General features: G+C 37.2%; 1 protein-coding gene across 1 annotated transcript in view; it reads left to right on the forward strand.

Moving 5' to 3' along the window:
- The window catches only part of LOC138702839 (broad-complex core protein-like), a 317,014-nt gene that overhangs the window by 230,249 nt on the left and 59,229 nt on the right, over positions 1-27,536 (forward strand). The gene's annotated exons all lie outside the window — the stretch shown is intronic.

Here is a 27,536-nt window from a genome sequence, read left to right on the forward strand (position 1 = left end):
CAACATAAAACATTATACTCTCTGCCATCCAGAACATGCCGAAGTGACAGGGAAGCTGTTTTCTGTAATATGTATTCATATATCAACATTATTATTATTATTATTATTATTATTATTATTATTATTATTATTATTAGGAACATAGGTTCAGGGTGTTTGAGAATAAGGTGCTAAGGAAAATATTTGGGGCTAAGCGGGATGAAGTTACAGGAGAATGGAGAAAGTTACACAACACAGAACTGCACGCATTGTATTCTTCACCTGACATAATTAGGAACATTTAATCCAGACGTTTGAGATGGGCAGGGCATGTAGCACGTATGGGCGAATCCAGAAATGCATATAGTGTTAGTTGGGAGACCGGAGGGAAAAAGACCTTTAGGGAGGCCGAGACGTAGATGGGAGGATAATATTAAAATGGATTTGAGGGAGGTGGGGTATGATGATAGAGACTGGATTAATCTTGCACAGGATAGGGACCGCTGGCGGGCTTATGTGAGGGCGGCAATGAACCTTCGGGTTCCTTAAAAGCCATTTGTAAGTAAGTATTATTATTATTATTATTATTATTATTATTATTATTATTATTATTATTAGAACAATTATTGTTATTGTGGTTTTATTCCAACAGAAATACATGTTATGATAAAATAATTTTTCAGGGGTGCAACGTGCACTACAGTTTCAAGAATTGAAACCACTTCATGATAGGCCAAACATTGAAGAGAGTCGAACAATTCAGAGTCTACGTTTAGGAGCAAGTTATGTACAGGGACATCATTTTATTTTTACTTCAACTTTTATTGTACCTGAGTTTTTGAATGTACTTCACTCCCACCCCTTCTACTAACGAAGTTCCTCCACACAGAACTAAGGCCGCAGTACTGAGTTAGTGATTATAGTACGTTTCAGAAATATGTTCGCGTTTTCCAGTGACGAAAACTTCCAATATTGTATCATATTTTCGCACAGATACTGTCGTCCGTTTGCCTACGTCGCATCCCGATTTCCCCCACCTGCTTCTGATCGCTCCACTGTAAAGAGTAGTGGCTGGGCTTTCTTAGCTCTTTTCTGAAAACATTAATTTATGTTAGGAATTAATTGGACGTCTACGTAATATTATACAACTGTTTAAAGTAATTAACTATCACGTGATTCCCCCCATTCTGCGATCCTGCAACATAACCACTTGGACGGACAGTAGATAGCATGTCTGAGTAGTTTTATCTGTGCGTGTCGGACAGAAGTGAAGACTGAATTTACAGTACGTAAGGTACTCTTTTTATAGAGTAGGTACAGAATTATTTCAACATGAGTTACTAAGAATGAAGGACGAAACTGGTAATTGTAATTAGATGCAATAGTCTGTAGTGCGATATATGCACAAAAGAACTGAAGCCTGTATCGAAATGAACGGCCACCATTTTCAAAAATGTGTTTAAATATTCATATTATGATTATTTTTCATTTTAACTTCATTCTCTATATCGTACGCTAATGTGCTGTAGACAGCATAACATAACACTGCATAATGAATACGTTCACATGGATAACTCGGTTCGTGAGTAAAAACACTTATTGTTAATACTGTATTGTATTTTGATTAAACAAAACCTAATGAAAATTATCACACTCAAAATCGCGATATTTCATACTTTGCGTAAATGGATGAACTACTTTTCTTCCCTCCTGTACCTAGTAAAGTGATTTGTTTGTATTTAACGCCAGTATCATCGAACTCCAGTCGTGGAAGGGGGTAGAAAACGGTGTTTTCGGGTCTCAATCATTAATCCAAAGGTATAGTCAGGTTAATATTAAAAATGTTAGTAAAAATAAAATGATGTCCCTGTAGTATGTTGGGAATTAGCTAAGGCACTAAAAACCCTTCACGGATGGTGAACTTGTAAAGAAATCTATGGTGCCTGAACAAAATATAGTTAATTACATCTCTGTACTGGAACAGCTCAAATGTGAATTCACAGAACATGGATTTAATAATTTTAGACGTATGGAAAGTGATATTAATCTTTTTGTTAATCCTTTCATAGTAAATTGAGTACAATCTGTGAGAGTGAGGTTCCAGGATGAGTTAATTGATTTACAAAGTCACGTAGAAGTAGAATTCAGAACTAAATGCGGAGAATATGACTTGCCAAGCATAGAAATATTAAAAAATGAACGAAACGCAATATCCCAAGATGAGCTTATTCGCTGTCACTCGAAATATGTGTGCAAACAATTATTTTCGAGAATGAAGGTTGCTAAATCCAAAAATCCAAATATAGATCCCGATTAACAGATGAGAATCTTTTGTGCATTGCAGTAAATTCATTGGAAATAGATTTCCGATTACTTGCAGAAAAGAATAGGCCTACACATGTTGAATGTGGAATATGAAAATAACATTATCTATGATATAATAGTATCATAACTGTATAAAATATAATAAATAATGTAATAACTGAATATTTCCTTTTTCAAATTCAGTTTATTATCCGTATTTGAGGACACTGAGAGCGATGACACGGGCGGTGCTGCAATGTAGTTGCGGAGCCCAGTCCATACACAGTGTGTGTTATGCAGTGCAGCATCATCCATGTAATCGGCGCTTTTACAATTTTGAGCATACCTGTTCTAAAGCACAGGCTACATTTCAAAGTGGTATTCGTTTTCGGAATTCATAGGCCTACTAATCATTTCACGTGATCAAACAAAATACATTTTTACGTTAGGTCTCGTGATTCGTAAACTGTTTAATCAAAGCAATGAATTTCATGTTGTCAGACAAAATAAATTTTAATATTAGATCATACACTAATCTACTAACTACTAACATAATGTGCGAGAGGTCCAGAAGAAAAATATACTCTTTCACAAATTATTGAACCTTTTAGAAAAGACCTCCCCAACATAAAGATGAGATGTGGTAAATAAGCAAAACATCGTTATTGTTAATACTATATTATTATTATTATTATTATTATTATTAATATTATTAATATTATTATTATTATTGTACATAGCATTGTGCGATTTTATCCTCTTTTGGTGATATCTAGTATTATTTGGCAACACTGAAAGACGGCCAAATTAGTCTTTTAGGAATTACGCTTACGTGACCCTCATTATAATATAGTGGGTTATATTAACGGTTCGGATAAAGTAGCTGTATCAGGATAGGTATCTTTGGTCCGTGCGTTTTGTTTACAAACATTAACTAGGACTGTACTGTCCATTCACTGATGTTTTAGCTCTTCCCAGCAGTCAATGTTTGTAAATAAAACGCACAGACCAAGGATGTCTATCCTGACACAGCTACTTTATCCGAACCGTAGATTTGTAGTTGCTTGAAAACCGAAAAACGAAGAGTGCATCTAAAAGCAGTTTATTTTTTTTTCCTTGGGTTATTTTACGACGCTGTATCAACATCTAGGTTATTTAGCGTCTGAATGATATGAAGGTGATAATGCCGGTGAAATGAGTCCGGGGACCAGCACCGAAAGTTACCCAGCATTTGCTCGTATTGGGTTGAGGGAAAACCCCGGAAAAAACCTCAACCAGGTAACTTGCCCCGACCGGGATTCGAACCCGGGCCACCTGGTTTCGCGGCCAGACGCGCTGACCGTTACTCCACAGGTGTGGACAGCAGTTTATTGACAATAGCTTGTAGATAAGATAGGGAGAATTATAGTAAGGGAAAGTATAGTGCTACAGTAGAGGAGGCAAGACTTGTCCTTATCATATGGCGTGGCTATATCACCAATGGGTGTGGAAGGGGAAGATAGATTTTAATCTGACAAGCAAACATTCTGATGGGGACAGATAAAAATTTGTATTTATTTTTTTTCCCACCACGTTAGTAATTTTAAAAGAAGTGCTTAGGCCTATACAAATTTTTACTACTCGACCGCAATTACGACGCCGTCCAGAAAGTGATTTTTCCTGGGGCCGTTTACAAAAAAAAACACAATTGCATGGAAAGATTTATTGAAATAGATACAGCAATTTTTGCACTACTTGTCAACATATTCCCCATTGGAATTGAGACATTTGTCATACCATGGGATCAATTTTTATATCCTTGTGTCGTAGAAGTCAGCCGCCTGGGATCGGAACCAGCGTTTGACAGCCGTCTGCACCTCTCTGTCGATCTCATGATATGACATATCTCAATTCCGATGGAGAATATGTCTAAAAATATAATTCGACAATATTGCTGTGTCTGTTCCCATAAATTTTTCCGATTAAATTGTATTTTCTTTCTGTTAACGGCCCCTGTCGAGCTTATTATTCTTCGGCCCTCGTAATTGCGGTCGAGTGGCTAAAATTTGAAGAAGCACTTCTTTTGACATTATTAACATGGTGAAAGAAAAAAAAATACTTTTTTATCTGCCCCTATTAGAATGTTTGCTTGTGAGATGAACTTCGTGTCATTAAGACATTCGTATAATATTAACCATCATGAAACAAACTTTCCTTCTCAATAGTTTATCCTTTTCCCTCTCGCACAACTCACAGGCCAGATCTCACCTCCTCATCTATAACACACTCATTCCTTTCACCGGAAAGCAATTACCAGTATTTCTAGCTGGTATAACAAGAATCTTTTTTGGAAATCGTGTTTAATATAATTATTCTAATAATTATTCGCTGCGTAGAGTTCCACCAAGGAGTTCTGTATTAACTGCAAGTGTTTAGTTGATGCAGTATTTTTGTTCCTGACTATCTCGAAAAATTCAGGTGTGAGTTGAAGGAGGAAAAGAAGAAAGATGAACTGTCATGGTTGACTTTCAAACGTTGTTAAATTGCAAGCTCTTATTTGATTTGCGATGTATATTGGGGGCGTAGACGAAGACATGACGAGGTGTGTCACCACGCCCTTGTTCACACCCCAATGAGATGCAAGACTCCGAAAACCCCTGCCGAATCGTGAAGTGGCTGGACACGCTGACCAGCCGAGGAGCCGGATAACCCTCCGCTCTGCCTGCAAGATAAAAAGGCAACAACAATCTCCTGTATGTACTGAAGCATCGCCAAGGTCAGCCGGTCCGTCCGATCCAGTCGAAAAGTAGGGAAGGTTACGTTGGTCGTCGCTCTTGCTGCTTCTGGAACACACTACGGATGCTGGCGAACCGGAAGAACTGGTTTGGCTTTCATCTTCTTCTAACTTACAAGGGTTTGTGGTATGTTTGATACCCCCTCTCCACCCCTCTTCACTTTATATTTTTATAATTTCTGATCGTCTTTCTTTTTTTGGGCGGAGGCTTGGACACAGTATGAAGGTTGAAAAGTGTTTCGTTGTGCGTACACTTACCACAGTTGCCCTGCAAACAAAATGTAGATAGAGGTGGGGCTCCCATTCACTACAACTCGGTGGTGGATTCGTCTTCTCTCACTCGCTGACCGAGACAACACATTTCCTCCAAGAGTCTAATTGTCCATAAAAGAATTACAGAAAAGCCACGCCCTTTTCTACCCAAATAGGGGAACAATGTTCGAGTCCGAGACGGTGTTGTGAGATATGTGAGAGGTAAAGCGGCAGGTTCTTCCTTAGTACTTCCGTTTCCCCTGTTATTCCCAGTGCACTATTGTTCCGTTATTACCATGTCACAATTTCATCGTCAATCAATCGTCTATTCCAGCCGTGGCGAAAATGTAATCGTGCGCCGAGCCACTGTGTAACCTGCAACGTGCATAGCACTTATGGAGGGAGGCGGACACTCGAAGGGGAAGTGAAGCAACTGTCTGACTTATTAACTAATTTTCATTTTCTTTACGTCAAGCACCTAAATATAATTTTATACAGTATAAGGTTACAAACTAATGTTTAGTACGTGTAACGAAGAAAGAAATGAACAAGAAAACATAGGACACATTATCACAACCTAAAATTAACTGTCTTCAGAATATCTCTGCGACAGAGTTTCATAATCAGGAATTATGTCACTTACTGCCAGTCGTAGTTGATCACGAAGGTATTTGTCTGTCAGTGGTAATCTAAGTTTGGTTTTTACTATTTTCATTGTTGAAAATAATTTTTAACAAACGTAAGTTGTAGCGAACATGGCTTCAACAGAGGAAGCAAAAGAATGAAGCTTCGGATATTTATTTTTTGGCAAAGATTTGAAAAGTATTTGTCAAGTCCTTACATCTAGTTTTCATTTAACATCACATTGTAAATCTGTGAGTTTAAATTGAAGATTAACTGCATTATTTGTACATCTGCTGAAAAATGGAAAATTCTGCACAGATACCGTTTAATGTTTCATGAGTGACATGTAGTATAATGCCCTTTTATGTTATACAACCGTTTTCCTCGTAATACTTGTGAACAAATCATACATTTAATATTCTCATCATATTGGCAGCAAAAAAAAAAAAAAAAAGGTCCTCCCAGCCTACTTGAATCTTTCGTTTTTGTAGAGGTACATGGCTTCGAGAGAGAAATTGCGACGATACGCCACTCGCAAGTCAGAGACAAATACAAATGGAACGGAATTTGACTCTAGTGAGTGAGAGGGTGGGGGTTGTGGGAGGTAGAAAGCAAGAGAAATGCACAGCTATCATTGCGAGCCACAATTTGCTCGTGAGTCACATTTTCGCCACGGCTGGTCTATTCAGTCGAGTACCTCTCACTGAACGAAGGGGACAGCAATTTGGTTCTGTACAGTTCCAATGTGATTTTGGTGAATAAAGAGATGTAACTATAAGCCTACAATATCTAAATATTTGTGCATTGTATAGTTCATTGCCTGATGATGCCAATAAGGCGAAAACGTTCGCAAATGAAATTTAGAATAAAAACAAATTATTCTACAGGGCTTTCATTTCAAAACTTTACAGTTTAAATAACTAATTATTTAAATTTAATTCAATTTAAACAAAAAACAGGCCAATTTAGATACTGAGGGGGAAGTCTGAAACCAGGCTTAGGCCTAATTGTATTTTAGATTTCACCACAACTCCCATCCACCCCTACTTTGAAATTTCAAATGGCACTCCTATATTATATACTTAAATATGAAAGAGCATTCAATTGTTTATACACCTCATCCATTTGTTTTCGCATCTTTTGTTTTCTATCGTCGCCTAGCAACCTGGATTGTTTTTATCAATTCCTACGAGATAATTCATTAGACGGAAATACATAAATTCATGAATTGAATTGTTATCTAAATTTGATTATGCAAGCATATATAGGGTCGGATCCCGGCCAACTAGTCACTCATTACGAGTGCACCTCAGCACATGTGTGGACTTCGGTCCTAGGTTCATAGATATCTATGACGTAGTGCAGAGGGCGGCCACTAGAGGGAACCCAAGAGTTGGAACTTAAAACTGAGACGATTCTTCCGACGCCGGGGTGGAATCCGGTGTGGCTTAGTGGATAAAGCGTCAGCACGTAGAGCTGAAAACCCGGGTTCAAATCCCGGCGCCGGACAGAATTTTTCTCCGTTCCATTACTCTTTCATCATATATAGGGCCTATTCAATATTTTATTTTACGGTAAAATCACAATGAGAATGACAAGTGACATATACATACAATGATTTCCTAGCCGCGTCTGTGGTTCAAGCGCTAGCACGCTGGTCTTTTAACTATGGTCCGTCTCAGGAATCTGTGGAGTAGAAACACTAAACAAGACCTCTGTGCAAGTAGTATGTGGGAGGGCTAGGGTCAGTGACTGCTCTAAGGGGAGGTATTGCTAGAACGAAGCGAGCAATCGCTTGCATGAGGGGATAATTTTTATCTGAACTCTACCTTCTACTACGAGCATCTTACCCCTTAGCGGACTCGAGCTGATACTGCCCGCAATACACTCCGGCACAGATAGACTCCTCCCCATATACGCGAAGTTACTCCTCAGAATCCTGGGACAGACCATAGACTTTAATTTCCGGCCAGGTCGTGATGGAATTTGTGGTGGACAAACAGACATAGCGTGTTTTCTCCCTTTTCTCTCTGTCACTCTCTACTTTTCCACCATTTCATCTATCATCTGCAGTAGTAAAACTATGTTGAGATGAGATCTTGAGTGTAGTACAGATTTCCGATGCTGATAGACTATAGAAGGGCTTGGGGTTCCGGACCCTGTGACTTTTCAGGTACTTGCCTGAGGATGATGGGCGTGTCTCTGTCAGGGCTCAGGTATGATAACCCACCTGTCAGCATCGGATTGACGAATGCCGGCCAGACCATCCCATAGGCCTACATAGCCTATGATACAAAGTAAGCCTATGGCTAGGTGCAGATTCGTCCCGTGTCCTACCCTCTAAAAGTCAAGGCAATTCAAGCCAAACCAAAGGCCTAATGATTTTCGATTTATATAACATAGTCCACACCTGTGGAGTAACGGCTAGTGCTTCTGGCCGCGAAACCAGGTGGCCCGGGTTCGATTCCCGGTCGGGACAAGTTACCTGGTTGAGGTTTTTTCCGGGGTTTTCTCTCAACCCAATATGAGAAAATGCTGGGTAACTTTCGGTGATGGACCCCGGACTCATTTCACCGGCATTATCACCTTCATCTCATTCAGACGCTAAATAACCAAGATGTTGATAAAGCGTCGTAAAATAACCTACTTAAAAATATATATAACATACTCCACGTGGAGGTTAAAACTCAATCCTGTGAGACGAGAAATAGTCTATCATGGTGTCATAGGGAGAAATGAAAATAATAGTTAGACTAGTTTTAATCTATTAAATATAGCGCATACATTTTATCTTTCTTCGCTCGTGGATGTAGAGCGGAAGCAGCAATACACAGTGCAGCTGCACACATGCGAGCGGGGAAAGATAAAATGTAGGCTACTATGCACTGTACATAATATAATCGTGAAGCTTGTCTGTTTGATTTACTAAGCTGCATCAATCACCGTACTTATTTATTAATTATACTTAATTATTACTTAATTTTTTTGTCCTCAAAAATGAATGAACATTACTTTATTATTATTATTATTATTATTATTATTATTATTATTATTACGGTATTATTATTATTATTATTATTATTATTATTATTATTATTATTATTATTATTATTATTATTTGTCTGTTTAATAATTACACTTAAATGAATAGAAAACCTATAGCCCTATTACGTTTTGTGATTAATGCATCGTTAATTAGACATTGAGTTGCAAGTTTCAGCTATCTGGCAACATTGCCGCCTCTTTCTTTTCGTAATACAGATGTAAGAGGTCAATGAACTCGGATCTGTCTTCCTCTCCCCATCACCCTTTCAGGCTACAATGTTGCAAGGTGGTCGCATCGGTCAATGGCTTGAAATTACTGGTTTTAAATTAAATTCACACGAAAACCGTCCACGCTATTGAAATACGCCACAGGGTTAAATTATTCTTTATTATATTTTATATCAATATAATACAAAAATCACGATCCTATTCACAATAGTTACCGAATAAGAGGGTGTTAAATACTTGGGAAATGACATTTTTTCTGAGAAAACTACGGAATTTCCACCAATATGGTATTCCAATTTTATGTTGCATACAACCTGAGCTATTCGCTCTGAAAATATACAGAGTTATTTCACTTCCATCCTGTATAACTTACGTGTGTGTGTATATTTTTTTCGCTGTAATTCAAGTAATAACTTGTTAGATTTCTCTTCCAAAGGGCCTGGGTTTGATTCCGAACAGAGGTATAAATTTACCTTCTCAAAATCAGTGGGTTTATGTCCTTGATTTTATGTTGTTTCATGTTTTTTTTTTTCTTAAGCGCTGACCTTGCTACTTATCTAGGCCTATCTTTATTATGAAATAATGCCCTAATATTATCTCTTTGTGAACCGCATATTTGTATTATATTTCAAAACTATGCGTTAACTTCCTTTCACAAATTGTGTCGTATCATATCCTGGTTGAGTGTTAGAGAACGTCGTATGGCCTTAACTCTGCCAGGTTAAATAAACCATTACTGCTACTGCTACTGCTACTGCTACTCCTGCTACTGCTACTGCTACTGCTACTCCTGCTGCTACTGCTACTGCTGCTGCTGCTGCTGCTACTACTACTACTACTACTACTACTACTACTACTACTACTACTACTACTACATTTCATTATGTTCATACAGATTTCTGTCTAATAGGCCTAACTCTGGGTATAACTATGATAAAAAATGTGTGCACTTTAAATGTCGAAGCCTGTATGCTAGACGTCATGATCTCGATTACTTATTCTTATGTAAGGTCCTTAAAGGTGACATTAATTGTCAATCCTTTTTTAAACACTGTCAGCCTTCGTATTCCTATGAAGGACATGAGACATCACAAACTCTTCTATATGAGAAATTTTGAATCTTCCTCGCCGGTCTCCAGATGTATTAAAAATGCTAACTTACATATAGGCGATTTCGATCCATCCAATGTATAGAAGTATTAGAATATGGCAGTATCTTTGCTAATATTATTTGCATAATCCTTATATACAAATTGGTAATACTTTCGTAAGAATCAACTCCGTCCCCTAAAATTTTATAGTATTAATTCTTGTAAATTAATCATTGTAATCTATGTTCTTCATTTTGTTATCTCAATTATTTAATTTGTACCATAGTTGTTCATTTTATTGTATTACTTGCAACACTGTGCTGGACTTTTATTGGTCAATGGCTGTTGTCAATAAATAAATAAATTATATCAATACAATTTTAATTACATAAAACAATTGCAGTGAAGTGAAACGGAGTAATATAGGTAGCAGAAATGACGTTCATTAAAGTTTGAAAGTTTATAAGAACATCCATCGAATAGAAAATAAAGTAAACATTTATGAACTACGTAGTAAAATTAAAGAAAACAGACAACGATGGACCTCTTACTTATAATGAATGTCCGACGGGGGACTTTCAAAGAAAACCTGGAAATATAAAGCGATGAAAAGACTATCGATAAGGGGTGGTATTTAAAATACAGGTCGAAGTCTTCACCTTGTAGTGCCGCAGAAGCAGTTAAAAAAAAACGGAAAGAAGAAAAGGGAACTTTTAAAAGATGCGATCATGGGCATTCTAAAGACTTTTCTCTAGGAATAGGATTGAAACATTTACGAAAGGGGTTCGCTGGAATGAAGACAGTGAAAACCGTTGAATAGTTAGTACGTTATACCCCCAGGCTAAAGCAGATAGAGTGTAAAACTGGCAATCCATTTACTAGCGGTGTCAACTGTGAGACAAATGTACTTGTTTTTCGAAAAGTTTTTCCATTCATTTTGTTATCAATAGTAATCACATTCTTTATCTTTCATAGTCCTGTTACTGCTTCAAAATTAAAATGTAGTCTTCTTCATAATTAGTTCTTTTTAACGGTCTTTCTACCGATTTATTAACCGTTGATATTTATGCGACCAACATGGTAATTTCTCATTTTTATTAAGCTTACATAGATTGTCACTTATTTTGTTCTCTCGAATTCTCCTAGAATAAAATATATTATCATTTGTTTCTCAGATTTTATTAACCCGGAATTTTAAACTTGAGGGACCACCCGACATACCTTATTTCATACTATTTATTATATTCAGCACAATGCCAACGATTTGGCAACTTTCCAAATTACTGATTTATGTGCTTTCCAGCTTTCTTCGGGGTCAATATCCAGTTTAAAATAGACTTGCTTCTTTAAATTTTTCTTAATAAACTTAATTGCCTTCATGATGTCTATAAGCATGATTTTCACAAAATCATGTTTTGCATGAGAAAGAAATGTGATTGATATCTTTCCAGCTTTTGGTGGAGTAACGGTTAGCGCATCTAGCCGCGAAACCAGGTGGCCCGGGTTTGATTCCCGGTCGGGGCAAGTTACCTAGTAGAGGTTTCTTCCGGGGTTTTCCCTCAACCCAATACGAGCAAATGCTGGGTAACTTTCGGTGCTGGATCCCGGACTCATTTCACCGGCACTATCACCTTAATCTCATTCAGACACTAAATAACCTGAGATGTTGATAAAGCGTAGTAAAATAACCTACTGAAATAAAATAAATATTTTCCAGCTTTTGTTTTGTTCATGTTGTGACCTGATGGGTGTGTAATATCAATGATAAGGGCAGATCTTTTTATAAGTTGTGTAAAGCTATGTTCCATTAATAGACTGGAATAATCTTATCAGTATGTATTGATATATCATAATACTTATAGCCTGAAATATACAATATTTTCTTATTGTGAGTTTGGTTTTACAGCCATAAGCTTAATAGAAACTAATTTATTCTTCGTTCAACAAATTTAGTTTTTTTTTTTTTTTTTTTTTTTCTAGAGTTTGATATTTATAGTCAGATTGTGTCTATGCAAGTAAGTTAAGAGGACAAGGTAGTCTGGGTGTTTTCAGAGTGCGCAATGCTAATTTTAAGTGGTTACTTCTCCGAAAGTATAGAAGGTGTTGTTTTCAAATTTTTACATGTTGCTCTACATGATTTTGGGATTATATTGGTGGTTAGTTGTTATATTAACTGCTATAATTGAATTTTAAAAAATTGTATTCAAATAAAAGAAGAATCCCGAGAAAAAATCCAAAAGAACCTTGGTTTTGTCCACTACAAAGCGACGCCATCATCGTCGGGATTCGAACACAAGTCCGCCAACGAAGGCCAGTGCTCTGTCAACTAAGGTATCAAGGCGACCATGTATGATATTAGTTTATTACTGGTGTTTCTCATCATCATTATTATTGCCAACATCACAATTATAATATAACTTATATATATTTTTTCGATTCTTTAGCGGTCTCTACCTACACAAAGCTCAGCTAATAGGCCTATATATTTTTACCGTAAGTTTAATGTGAGAACTACGCAAGGGACTTCAACGTGACAATGATCGTCATAAACATCATTATCATTATGAACAACAACAGAAAAATTGCAATCAGTATCATCTTCTAGAATTAAGCCTTTAACCCAATCCTTATTCATTGCTTTGAAAAATTATATAGCCTACCAGTCATCGGCGTAGCTCAAGTGGTAGCGCGTTCGCTTGCTGATCCGGAGATGCGCTCGGTCGTGGATTCGATTTCCGCTTGCGCTGTTTACCTGATTGAGTTTTTTCCGAGGTTTTCTCCAACCGTAAGGCGAATTTCAGGTAATCTATGGCGAATTCTTGGCCTCATCCCACCAAATAACTTAGGCTATCGATGATATCTCACTGTCACTAATTCCATCCCAGTAGATCTAGTTAATACAGCGTCGTTAAATAACCAAGTACAAAAATTATGTACCAACACTAAACACTACTTACTTACTTACTGGCTTTTAAGGAACCCGGAGGTCATTGCCGCCCTCACATAAGCACGCCGTTGGTCCCTATTCTGAGCAAGATTAATCCAGTCTCTATCATCATAGCCTATCCCACATCCCTCAAATCCATTTTAATATTTTCTTCCCATCTACGTCTCGGCCTCCCCAAAGGTCTTTTTCCCTCCGGTCTCCCAAGTACACTCTATATGCATTTCTGGATTCGCCCATACGTGCCACATGCCCTGCCCATCTCAAACGTCTGGATTTAATGTTCCTAATTGTCAGGTGAAGAATACAATGCGTGCAGTTCTGTGTTGTGTAACTTTCTCCATTCTCCTGTAACTTCATCCCTCTTAGCCCCAAATATTTTCCTAAGCACCTTATTCTCAAACAGTCTTAACCTATGTTCCTCTCTCAAAGTGAGAGTCCAAGTTTCACAACCATAAAGAACAACCGGTAATATAACTGTTTTATAAATTCTAACTTTAAGATTTTTTGACAGCAGACTGGATGATAAAAGCTTCTCAGCCGAATAATAACAGGCATTTCCCATATTTATTCTGTGTTTAATTTCCTCCCGAGTATCATTTATATTTGTTACTGTTGCTCCCAGGTATTTGAATTTTTCCACCTCTTCAATTTTGTATTTCCATTCCGTACAACTGAACACTTATAACTAGCGAAATTGTATGGTAGTGTAACGAGGATAGTAGGTCTATTTAACAGCTTCAGATACTATAGAACAAAGACAATACAGTACGAGGGACACATTCAAACTATTGTTGTTTAGTGAACTGTCCGAAGACAGCCCTGAACCTCATAAATGACACCAATAAGACAACACTCATGGGGCAACTAAGTCAGGAGATAATGGGGTAGGATGATGAGTTCCTTTCCTCCTCCATTGACTAGTAACATATTACACTAATCAGACTTCAGATGTTATAAAACATAATTGTTCTTCCTCTGACAGATAACGTGAAGTGAGATGTACTGTCAGATGTAGGCCTACATATCAGACAGAACCTAAATCAGAGGTAATTCAGACTATGTAAGAGAAAAATATTGATCTCCACTTCTCTTGTTGTGATTAAAAATAAGCTTCTTGTTTATATTTGTAGTCACAATTGCTACTACTGTTCCACAGTGGTGACCCAAAGTTTAGGTATATAATTTCAAAATGTCTCATACAACTATTCATGCGTATTTCACTCGTTTTTACCTTCGAAATATGCGCTTTCAAATTCTGACGACGGACGTGACGAATATCAGTAGACCGAGGGATAGATGTATCCTTATCTTATGATGTTACCATAAGTATATCAACAAAGGCGAAAGTTTTCTCGGAGTTCTCTGAAGTTTTTTTTTTTTTTTTAGCTAATGGCGGGTAATAGGTTAGGTTAGGTTAAGTTAGGTTAGGTAACGGTGGGGATTAGGAATGTCGGCCATACTGAGGCCTACTGTACACCCCGAATTTATGGGATGAGGATGAGATTTACCAGCCCACCGGCCGCATGTGACCCCTCACCCGCTCACCCAATCGAGGCTCCCTAATTCCCCCCACCCCAAGTTCACACCGCCAAAGTGAACAAGCAGAACAGGATCCATTCCAACGGCCCTTCCAAAGCGTCATTGAGCTATATGAAGCCAATTCTGTAGACCAATTTACCGACAGAGTCGTTGCCCAGGGTGCGCTATAGGAGCCTGCCCGCGATGAGATGAGATGAGATGAGATGAGATGAGATGAGATGAGATGAGATGAGATGAGATGAGATGAGATGCTAGAGCTCCCGAAGAAAACACATGTGTTACTGAACCACGGCTTGCCCAACACAAGTTATAAATCGGGGGTAAGTCGGGGATGGAACCCGGATCCACAGGATTATAGAGTCCAGCGCTCTAGTCACTAGATCACCAATTCTTTCAAGTATGATACTCCATTTCACCACTTCTTCATTTCCACATGTCATTATCTTATAGTCTACATAGACTAAGATTTTAAGGACATAAAATAAAGATAGTTTATAAATTGTTATGTGAAAGATGGTGTCGGTCACAGGCCTTATCCACATGGCCTATTTACGTTTTTCCTTTCCAGAATTGAACCAGTTAACCATTAAGCATCATCGACGATCTATGCTTGCCACTGACTCTGAGGTTCGGGGGATTCAAATTCGATCCATAGCGAGTGATCTTTAAATATTGAATGAAATTCTGAGCATGACTTCCTGCGGGAGAGAAGTAAAGTTAGTGTTGTATCGTAGGTTTATATTATCTACAGTATGTAAAAGGTTCTTGTCACTAATTGAGAAGACTCGAACCAAAAATGCTTGCTATTTGATTCTTGTCACTCTAAGTTCTGCTCTGCGACAGATTCCTCTGCAGAAACGTGACAGACAGAACAGAAAACCGAGCAGATCTATGAAGACGAAACAATATGTGGAAAGGCTGCAGTATATGAGACGTAACACAGCGAATTACTAGATAAATAAGTTTAGTATATGATATGTATCACGTAATCATAGAAAATACACGTTCAAATACGAGTAGGCCTACTGTAAATACTTACCAAAAATATCGCGACGCCTCTGCTACGAGGCTAAAACGATCAAGGAAAAAGGGAGTGCCCTACAAGTAAAATTGGACAAAAAATAACCTTTTAAGGATGCAGGTGGGGGCACTTGCCCTTCCTTGTCGACGCCCATGCCCTCACACCTCGCTGAAACGGGTTATCCCCGACTGTGCTCCCCTGCAAACTCTCACTCCCCTCGGGTTATGTGGTCAAGCAGGAAGATACGAAGCCTCTCCGTTGTTTTGAGATGCAGCATCTGACACCTCGTGGACCAGCGTTGTGTAATACCTTAAGAATGTGGTCCATTGAGGACCGCAAATAAGCCTACCCCATATACTGCAGTACAATTTGACAACATCCAAAAGGATCCGGTCTGACCAAGACAGGTTTCTGGTCACAGTGTGTGACGTAAGGAAACGTTTACGAGCCTGCCTGCGAGTTTTCTGGACATGTATCAGAAGACCACCACCACCGCCACCACCACTACCTCTACATCACCACCACCACTACTATCATCACCTCTGCCATCACTACCACCACCAACACCACTGCTATCACTATCACCACCTCCGCCACTAGTATCATCACCACTGTCATCACAACACCACCGCTATCAACACTACCATCACCTCCACCATCACTACCGCCACCACTAACATTACCACTGTCATCACCAACACCACTGCCATCACCACTACCACCACCTCCACTACCACTACCTCCACCAACACTACCGCCACAACTATCATTACCACTGTCATCATCAACACCACCGCCATCACCACTACCACCACCTCCACCATCACTACCGCCACCAACACCATCGCTATTACTACCACCACCTCCGCCACTACTATCATCACCACTGTCATCACCAACACCACCGCCATCACCACTACCACCACCTCCACTACCACTACCTCCACCATCACTACCGCCACCATTAACATTACCACTGTCATCACCAACACCACCGCCATCACCACTACTACCACCTCCACCATCACTACCGCCACCACTAACATTACCACTGTCATCACCAACACCATCGCCATCACCACTACCATCATCACCACCGCCACCACCATCACCACCACAACCGGTAGGCCTACCACCATCCCCACTGTCAACACCTCCACTACTACCACCACTACCATCTCCACTAACATTACCACTGTCATAACCAACGCCATCGCCATCACCACTACCACCATAACCACCGTCACCACCATCATCGCCACCACTGTCACAAACTCCACCACCGTCACCATCGCCACTACCACCACCACCTCCGTCACCACCATCATGATCGCCACCACTACTGTCACCACTAACACCACCTATACCAACACCACCATCACTACCACTACCTTCGCCATCATCATCACCATTGCCACCACTATCACCACCATCAGCACCGCCATCATCATCGCAAGCGCCAAGAATATCGACATTATTATCGTTATCAATATTATAATTATCACCATCACCACCACAATGTCCACCACCACCGTCATCATCACAAACACCACATGATCAACAATGATAACAAGCACCTTCAAAAATTGGCTCCTCTAGCATGTTACGTCCTGGGTAAGAAGTAACAGGATTTCCTGTTATGTGGTCAGCCTGGCGATAGTCACAGTTTAACGTAGATAATACAAAAAAATGCATTAGATACATTCACAATTTCTGTGGATGGGAAACACAAGAGTCTGGTGTATAACTCAGCATTAAGTGCATGTTGTCACTTATTTTAATAAGCACATACGTATTACAGCGTATTTTATTCTAAACCTGATCAACTGACGCCGTTTCGATGCAGTCTTGCATGAGAAGATTTCTACACACTGATCCTCCCACTTTCACCGAATAGTTGATACAGACCGTATTGTGAAAATGAAATCTCCCCTGAGGTTGTGCGAGACCTAACTGTACTTTCAGAATTGCAAACATCCGTGTAGAATAAGCACAGAGTTCTGTTAGATGCAGTATCCACAAATTTCCCATTCCTGTAAAATCATGTGCTGAATTTAATAGTGTTCCCACGTTGTGTATTGGGAGAGAATATAGATCGTTTTGGCATTTCTGTGAAATGGATAGTTCGCAGGGAAGTGGCTAGTGGAATAAATTGAATATACTAAACTATCATTAATGCTGCTTGTGATTAGAACTATAGTTCCAGTAAAAACTAATTCAATTTCTTGTTGAGATTATCTCCGAGAAGCTATTGGTGTGAACTTTCCTTATCCTGTACACAGGCAGGTAAGTAAGCTCTTCAGAAAAGGTAGGATATGGATTAAAGACGGGGGGTGATAATGTGAGAAATAATTGAGGTATTCGGTTAAGATCTTCCCTGCAACTATTTAAAAATCACAAAACTCGTTGAGCCTGACGGTACGAAAATTCGGATTCGTCAACCGCAAATTGCACAGAAATCTATGGCGTCAAAATCCATGCCATTTGACAAGATAAAACAGGCAAGTGACTGCGCTACTGCTTGTTTTCCAGTTCTGCATCGTGTTCCTGTCATTCCTATAGAGACTCAGATTAGAGCGTCTACCACATGTTTACATCGCATCAGTTTTTTTCCTGTATTAAATCTTGTTCCAAGTAGGAGCAGAAAAGTGAAATATGAATGTGAAGCAATTTTTATAACGGAATATTGTTCGAGTATAATACTGCTTTAGTAGAATATTATAAAAGATAATACAATTCAGGTAAACTGATCATTAGGCTTACTTGTGGTTTGGGCCGGTTGTTGAGTCAAAAGTTATATCACAACTCTGATGCTGCGTGGAGACGGTCATCATGAAACAGAACCTTACCTGTACTACCAAATTTGTTAATACCAATGTGGAGGTGTTAATTATTTTTAGGTGAGCTGTGACATTGAAGCAAATGGGGAAATTGCAACATCTGGAAGATATCCGTAATTTTTTTCATCTTTACGAGATATATTCGCACAGATTTGTATGTAGGCTCAAAGTTCGCTGGTCACTTGTCTCACTTCACAGTGCGCCGTCAAAATATTTGGATAGGAAAAAATATTGGAAAGAGAACTAACAAGCAAACATTCTGATGGGGGCTGATAAAAAAGTTATTTTTTTCTTTCAAACATGTTAATAATGTCAAAATAAGTGCTTACGCAAATTTTGGCCACTCAACCGAAATTACGATGGCCTTGAAAAATGAGTTCGTCAGGGGCCGTTAACAGAAAGTAAGCACAATTTCATTGCAAAAACAGCAATATACACAGCAATTATTGAGCTATTTTTCAACATATTCCATACCGGAATTGAGATATTCGTCATGTCATGGGATCGACAGAGAAGTGCAGACAGCTGTCAAACGCTGGTTACGATCCCAGGCGGCTGACTTCTACGACACAAGCATACAAAAATTGATCCCATGATATGACAAATGTCTCAATTCCAGTGGGAGATATGTTGACAAATAGCTCAACAATTGCTGTATCTGTTTCAATAAATCTTTCCATGTAATTTTGCTTTTTTTATGTAAAGGCCCCAGGGAAAATCACTTTCTGGAAGGCCTTGTAATTGCGCTCGAGTGGCTAAAATTTGTATAAGCACTTCTTTTGACATTATTAATATGGTGGAAGAAAAAAATTAACTTTTTATATCTGCCCCCATCAGAATGTTTGCTTGTTAGTCTACTATAATACATTCGAATGGGCAGAAACTAATAGCATCAAGAGAATACGACAAATCTACAGAATACATGATTTTGGCCACAGATCCATCGTGAGTCTCCAGCAGGTCTTCAGCATAGCGTGACCCCACTTCATAGGGATTACTCGTATGTTCATTTAATGTCAGGTTCAAGAAACGGTAAAGATATTCTTTTACAGGATTGTGAAAGTTCACCATAAAATTAAAGTTGATTATTTTTTCATTCAGTAATTTTAGGAATGAATCTTGGAGACAGTGACACAGTATTCGTCTCGATCGGGGCCGCTTGATCCGTGGCACGTGCTGTCATCTGCCACGAAGGTGAAAGACCATGAGCGCACTGGAAAAATGTTTATGGATGTATTGCTTCACACTATGTAACATTCAACAACACGTGAATTTAGATGGCATCTTCAGGGCTGGATATGCTCTCTCCATAAATATTTAGTATCGGTACTAAACATTGTCATTAATAATAGCCTATTCAAAGAGACTCTTGTCACAATTTTGGAATGCTTTCGTATTGGAGTTTCATTTCTGTATAAATCACTTTAGGGCCGGCGACTGCATCCTTTGTTAGTAGGCCAACATTTCATCATCTGATATTTACAAGTACAGAATAGCACTGAACGACCACGATACATGCAACGGAAGCTTTAGTACTGTGTTGGCCTATATTACACTATCAAATTTCTGTGTCACAGAATATGATAACATTTTTTATCAAATATATATGATCAAATGTCTGATTTTGGGTATGTTACACTATATCAAAGCTTTTATCACATCTTTCATCACAGTTCTAACTATCAATCCACGATAGTTCTATGCATGTTGCAACTGTAAGTGCAGTAATGGTTATTGCATTAATACTGGAGAAGAAATAAAAGAAAAAAAACATATTTGGGTTAGAGATTGGGCAGGGAGAAGAGATACAAAAGGAATCCATCAAACTCTGTTGAGAGAACTTCAGTGTGAAGATGTAAAATCCTATACTCCGTATTTAAGAATGGATGACGTAACATTTCATGTTACTCATAATGTGATGTTAAAAGTCATGTGGTTTCACACACCATATATGATAATATCATATATGGTGTGTGAAATCACATGATATGATGATATGATATATATGATATGATATGATATAATCTATGATTTATTGTCACTAAGCACAGCATCCCAAGTGGCTGATGGCTCTTCACATTTGTCACACAGACCATATGTACTTTATGTCCGCCATTTTCTTTCTTCTTAGTCAAAGATTTTATCAAAGGTATGATGATGACCATAACTTTTATCACAGAACTATGTCACAACTAGATGTGATCAAAGACGCTATATTACACTGTAAAAGATTTCATCATATAATATTTTATCAAACTTCTGTGACACAGAAATTTGATAATAATATAGGCCAAGCCGTAGTCATTTCGAATGTCTCATACAGCATGGATGTTTGTTGTCATTGTTGCGGCCTGCGTTGTGCTATGTAGGACTCAAGAGTCCTGCTAATCCCAAATCACGGGAGTATAATGTTTAATGTGGCGTTGAAGAAAACAAAGAATAAAACATACACATACATACATACATACATACATACATACATACATACATACATACATACATACATACATACATACATACATACATACATGCATGCATACAATGTTCGAAAATGAGAGAAAAAAACTAATCGTAACATCTGTGCTAAAATCCTTAGATGAAGGATGGGTAGAACAGAAAAATTCTCTCTGGCACCGGGATTCGAACCGTGTTTTCAGCTCTACATACTGACGCTTTATTCACTAAGCCACACCGGATTCCAGCCCCAATGCCGGATTGAATCCCTCTCAGTTTAAGTTCTACCTCTCAGCTTTCCCTTAGGTGGCCTACCCCCATGTACTGTGTCACAGAATATGTGACAGTGGCGCAATGTCCAACACACTTGTACAGAGGTGCACTCATTACGAGTGTCTAAGTAGCCAGGATCCGACGGAATGAGCGCCGTCTTGAATCACCAAGGGCTATATTCATAGGCATTCTTAGCGCAGGCTTCCGGTGGATGATCAGAGAACTAACGTTTTTCGTATTCATAAACCAGTGTTAGCGATATGATATAATATCAATCCTGTACAAGTAATCAGTCGATAGCCGGGGCACGCTCGTAGCGCGGGCTAGCGAAATGTCTATGAATAGCACCCCAAGAGATTACTTACGCGTATTATAATATATTATTATAATGTACCGAAGTAGATATGGTATTTCCGTGCAGGAATTCTGCGTTACCTTACGATGAAGGATGGGAGAACAGAGAAAAATTCTCTCCGGCACCAAGACTCAAATCCGGGGTTTCAGCTGGGACTGGAATGCGGTGTGCCTTAATAGATAAAACGTCAGGACGTAGAGCTGAAAACCCGGATTCGAGTCCCGGTGCCGGAGAGAATTTTTCTCCGTTCTACCCATCCTTCATCATAATATGGTAACGCATAATTACTGCACGGAAATATCATATTTCGGTACATCATAATAATAAAATCCTTAGGCCTAAGCGGTTAAAACATGAAGGACGACAGCGAACATTTTCATAACAAGGTGGAACAAACACGACAGGCCTCTTTCTACAGAGCGAACATCGGCGATTATCGAATTTTGCTATACTCGACAAACTTGAATCGACCCATACTTTAATATGTTGACTTCCTATCGCATTTATTTTACATATATACGACGGAGAAATTTCAACAACATATTGCTATACGTTGACCTGAGCGAAACGAAGAAAGTTATGTAGGCTATATACTAAATACTTACTGTATTTCACTAAACACATTTTACTGGTGTGTACCTATGGTTTTGATGGTTCTGGGTACTCATCGATCATAGGCTACTATCAAAAAAAAAAAACTCCAGGTTAATGTTATTCAGGATCTAAAACTTCCGGTTGTAACAACGAAGTGAGAGTGGATTAGAAAATGTGTTAATTTGGCGTTTGACACGTTAGAAAGGCCAATCTGAAGAACATCCGACTGTCTCCTGTTGTAGATGAGTCGGTCACTGCGAGATGACGAAGTGTAACTTAGACTACTAAAGACGATAGCGTAATATTTGAGACGAAAATTAACTTATTTTTTTTTGTGAAGCTTTCTTTGTAATTAATACTTGAGGGCCGTATTCATAGACATTTTTAGCGCGGGCTTCCGGTGGATGATCAGCGTTTTTCGTATTCATAAACCAGTGTTAGCGATAGGATATGATTTGAATTCTGTACTAGTAACCAGTGGATAGCCGGGGCTAGCTTAGTACGCTCGTAGCGCGTGCTGCGAAATGTCTATGAATAGCACCCTGAGTTACTTTAACTGCAAATCTTGGACTATGCTAGAAAAACGGAAGCGAGCAGACGTTCTAGAAATAATAATCTTTCACTTCCATTTTTACACCATCTTTATCTCATTCTCAAAGCATTTAATTATTATTAATATTATTTTTCAATATATTCCCGTGAAGTTGTCCACTGGCAGCAAGACTCCTCGCTTACGTTGTGATCAGCATGATACCACAGTCTAGTATATACAGTCACGAAGCTCAATACGTAGTAAATATGTATCCATAGACAGTTGCTAACCACTAGAATCGCTAATATCGCCTCATTACAGACAATGCGAAATATTACCGGCACAGTCTATTGTTCCTAGCACCCTCACAACTCAAGCTTCGTGACTGTATATACCTTTATCATCTACCTATATTAAGATAACAAAAGACAAAGAACACGCCCAATCTCTATGCTCGTATGAGATAGACAGCTATTCAATTTCCTTCAGAGAATCGAACAGTGTTCACTTGATTTGTATTTGGAAATACTTTTATATAAGCTTTAGGGGAGAAATTATTATTATTATTATTATTATTATTATTATTATTTTCAGTCATCCACTCACTCTGCCTTTTATTTTTCCTTCCTCATTATTATTATTATTATTATCATTCATTCATTCGTCCACTCACTCTTCCTTTGTTTTTTCCTTCCTAATTATTACTATTATTATTATTATTATTATTATTATTATTATTATTATTATTATATTCATTCATTCGTCCACTCACTCTTCCTTTGTTTTTTCCTTCCTCATTATTATTATTATTATTATTATTATTATTATTATTATTGTTATTATTATTTACTCACTTTTCCTTTCTTTTTTCCTTCATTATTTTTATTCCTTTTCTCTTTCCTTCCTCCTTTATTTATTTTCTCATATGAATAACTGTTTCATAAGAATCTACCAATTTGTAGGCCTACGCGTGTTCGGCAGTGTATCAGTGTGTGAACCTGTCGAGCGAGGTAGCGCGGATATAACGTAGGAATAGGGTATGATTATGTAACGTAGAACGGAGTATACCCGTAACTGATAACATGGGAAACTAGATTATTTTGGAATGCAAGAAATATTTAATAAGATCATACTTTTTTTCCCGCTGAGTTAACTTTCAATTTCACTTCATAGGAGGAAAAGTATTTGGGTATCGAGTCTTTATTTTTGATATCGAAACTGAATGCTGTGATATTCTTGCATCTGTCCTAATTATAACTATAATATTTTTAATTCTCAAATAGCCTAACCATGAATGTTTAACCACTTTGTTCGAGTCGGCTTCTGTGCTATCTTATTCGCGTGTAATTTTCTCTATGGAACTGCGCTATTAAAATTAGCTTTAATCGGATTATTGGCACCAGCATTGTGAGAGAGTAGCCTATGAAACCATATCCTATGCTGTCCCCTCATGAAAGACATCACATAATCTATATATTGCGTGTTCTCGTTCATAAAATGCATTGGCATGTTGTAGTAACAGTCCTTTTCTAAGTATAGCACGGCGAAATAAAAAAAGGCAGGATGAATATTATTTCCCGCAATATTGACAATTAAATGGACTACATCCCCGTGGTAATGAGGTACTAAAGGGACATTCCTCATAAAAAGAAACATCCTGTTCATAGGAAAGGAAAGTGAGTGCGAAAGAATTATTTCTGCCCATAACTATTAACAAAAACAGTATTTCGGCCCTTACAGCAAGGACGAATAACTTTGTTCTTCCCTCCTTTCTCTTAGTCTGGTTTCCGACGCTTGATTTATGAAGTCAAATATTTAGTCGCAAACGCAAGGCGGAATGTCTGACTTTCCAGTTTTGTGGAGAAAGCGGATCAATCAATCAAATACTTCTTCTCGAACGGAAGTAAGGTTCAATTCCCAGCATATTATTTATTAGCCTATATTTGATCTTTAAACCCAGACTTTTTCTTAAAAATTTAATATGTGTGTTAACAAAGGGAAAATTCAACAATGGCAAGCGGTACCATACAACATTTCATCACAAACACTTGAGCCATAAGTCTATTAAGTTTAGAGCCTAATAGTTATTGTAAGTTACAGCATAATTCGGTTCTTAAATTACCGGAGTCCATTTCATCACTAAAGAAGATAACAAATTCATAGATAGACTATTGATAGTTGCAGATAGGCCCTATTTAGATCTAGGTGTATATTTCGACGACCAGTTCAAAAGGGAAACAACTCAAAATGCAAAGTTTTGGGATAACTGTATTTTAAATTTTAGTGTTGTGAAAAATTCAAGGATCATTGAAATTACTCCAAATTCTGTTAATGATGTTTCTTACATAGGCATACTATAAATTCCGATTGGAATTATGTTAATTGAATTTTTCACTGCAATATGAAACTTAAAAAAGAGCAATTGTCTCAAAATTTGCATTTTTAGTTGTTTCCGTTTTGAACTGGCCCGTCGATTTGTCTCATTTTCTCAGCGTAGGAAAGAATTATTCAAATAAAAAAGTCTGAAAATTTTGTGCACAATAGGTTTGGTGTCTCACAGCAAAATTAATAAAATGTTCAGTTCCCTTCGGAAGTTGAATTTTTGTGCTACATTTTGGTAAGAAGCGTTGTTAAATAAGACAATAACAAATACCACGGATATTTATAATATAATATAATATAATATAATATTAGGCCTATGTGATATGATATATGATGTGATATAATGTGATATGATATGATTTGATATGATATGATATATGATATGATATGATATGATATGATATGATATGATATGATATGATATGATATGATATGATATGATATGATATATGATATGATATATGATATGATATGATATGATATGATATGATATGATATGATATGATATGATATGATATGATATGATATGATATGATATGATATGATATGATATGATATGATATGATATGATATGATATGATATGATATGATATGATATGATATGATATGATATGATATGATATGATATGATATGATATGATATGATATGATATGATATGATATGATATGATATGATATGATATGATATGATATGATATGATATGATATGATATGATATGATATGATATGATATGATATGATATGATATGATATGATATGATATGATATGATATGATATGATATGATATGATATGATATGATATGATATGATATGATATGATATGATATGATATGATATGATATGATATGATATGATATGATATGATATGATATGATATGATATGATATGATATGATATGATATGATATGATATGATATGATATGATATGATATGATATGATATGATATGATATGATATGATATGATATGATATGATATGATATGATATGATATGATATGATATGATATGATATGATATGATATGATATGATATGATATGATATGATATGATATGATATGATATGATATGATATGATATGATATGATATGATATGATATGATATGATATGATATGATATGATATGATATGATATGATATGATATGATATGATATGATATGATATGATATGATATGATATGATATGATATGATATGATATGATATGATATGATATGATATGATATGATATGATATGATATGATATGATATGATATGATATGATATGATATGATATGATATGATATGATATGATATGATATGATATGATATGATATGATATGATATGATATGATATGATATGATATGATATGATATGATATGATATGATATGATATGATACGAGACGAGACGAGACGAGACGAATGATATATCTGTAGTGCTCGGCAAAAGTGACACAAGTCAGTTTCCACAAACCTTTTTTGATAATTTATTGACAACTTACGGAACATCTGCTCGCTTGGAAAAAAATACATAAGTATTCCTCCCATTACAATAATTCATACAGAAAAAAATTAAATCGACATAAACCAGTGTAAGTTGTCAATAAATTATCAAAAAAAGTTTGTGGAAACTGACTTATGTCACTTTTTCCAAGCACTGCAGATATGATATGATATGATATGATATGATAGGCCTATGATATGATGTGATGTGATGCGATGCGATGCGATACGATACGATATGATATGATATATGATATGATATGATATGATATGATATGATATGATATGATATGATATGATATGATATGATATGATATGATATGATATGATATGATATGATATGATATGATATGATATGATATGATATGATATGATATGATATGATATGATATGATATGATATGATATAGGCCTAGTGACTATTTTGTATTGTGTTACACAATGATGAATTTATTGTATCCTATGTCACCAGGAGAAAGTCTGATGGTAGTTATATAAAAAATAAATAATTTATTTATACATCTAGTTGGACATCATTATAATATTTATACTACATAATTATATACTCTTATTAAAAGCTATATATTCCGATTGTGTAAGTGTATTTTCTCAAACGCGAGTGTTTTAATTATTTGAAATAGGTTTATTTCAATCCCACTGTTGATAGACTAAATATCATTCCTATTAGGGCTACATCCATACACGATAGATATCTATAATTTGTAATCCGCCTCTGCTCAGCTGTTTTACTCTGGATTCCATATCTGCGAGAGCTGACTAGTATTTCGTGATCAAGAGCCGGTCTCCTCTGCTCTTCGGAGCG

The sequence above is a fragment of the Periplaneta americana genome, chromosome 1 (assembly GCF_040183065.1).
Source record: "Periplaneta americana isolate PAMFEO1 chromosome 1, P.americana_PAMFEO1_priV1, whole genome shotgun sequence".
NCBI lineage: Eukaryota > Metazoa > Arthropoda > Insecta > Blattodea > Blattidae > Periplaneta > Periplaneta americana.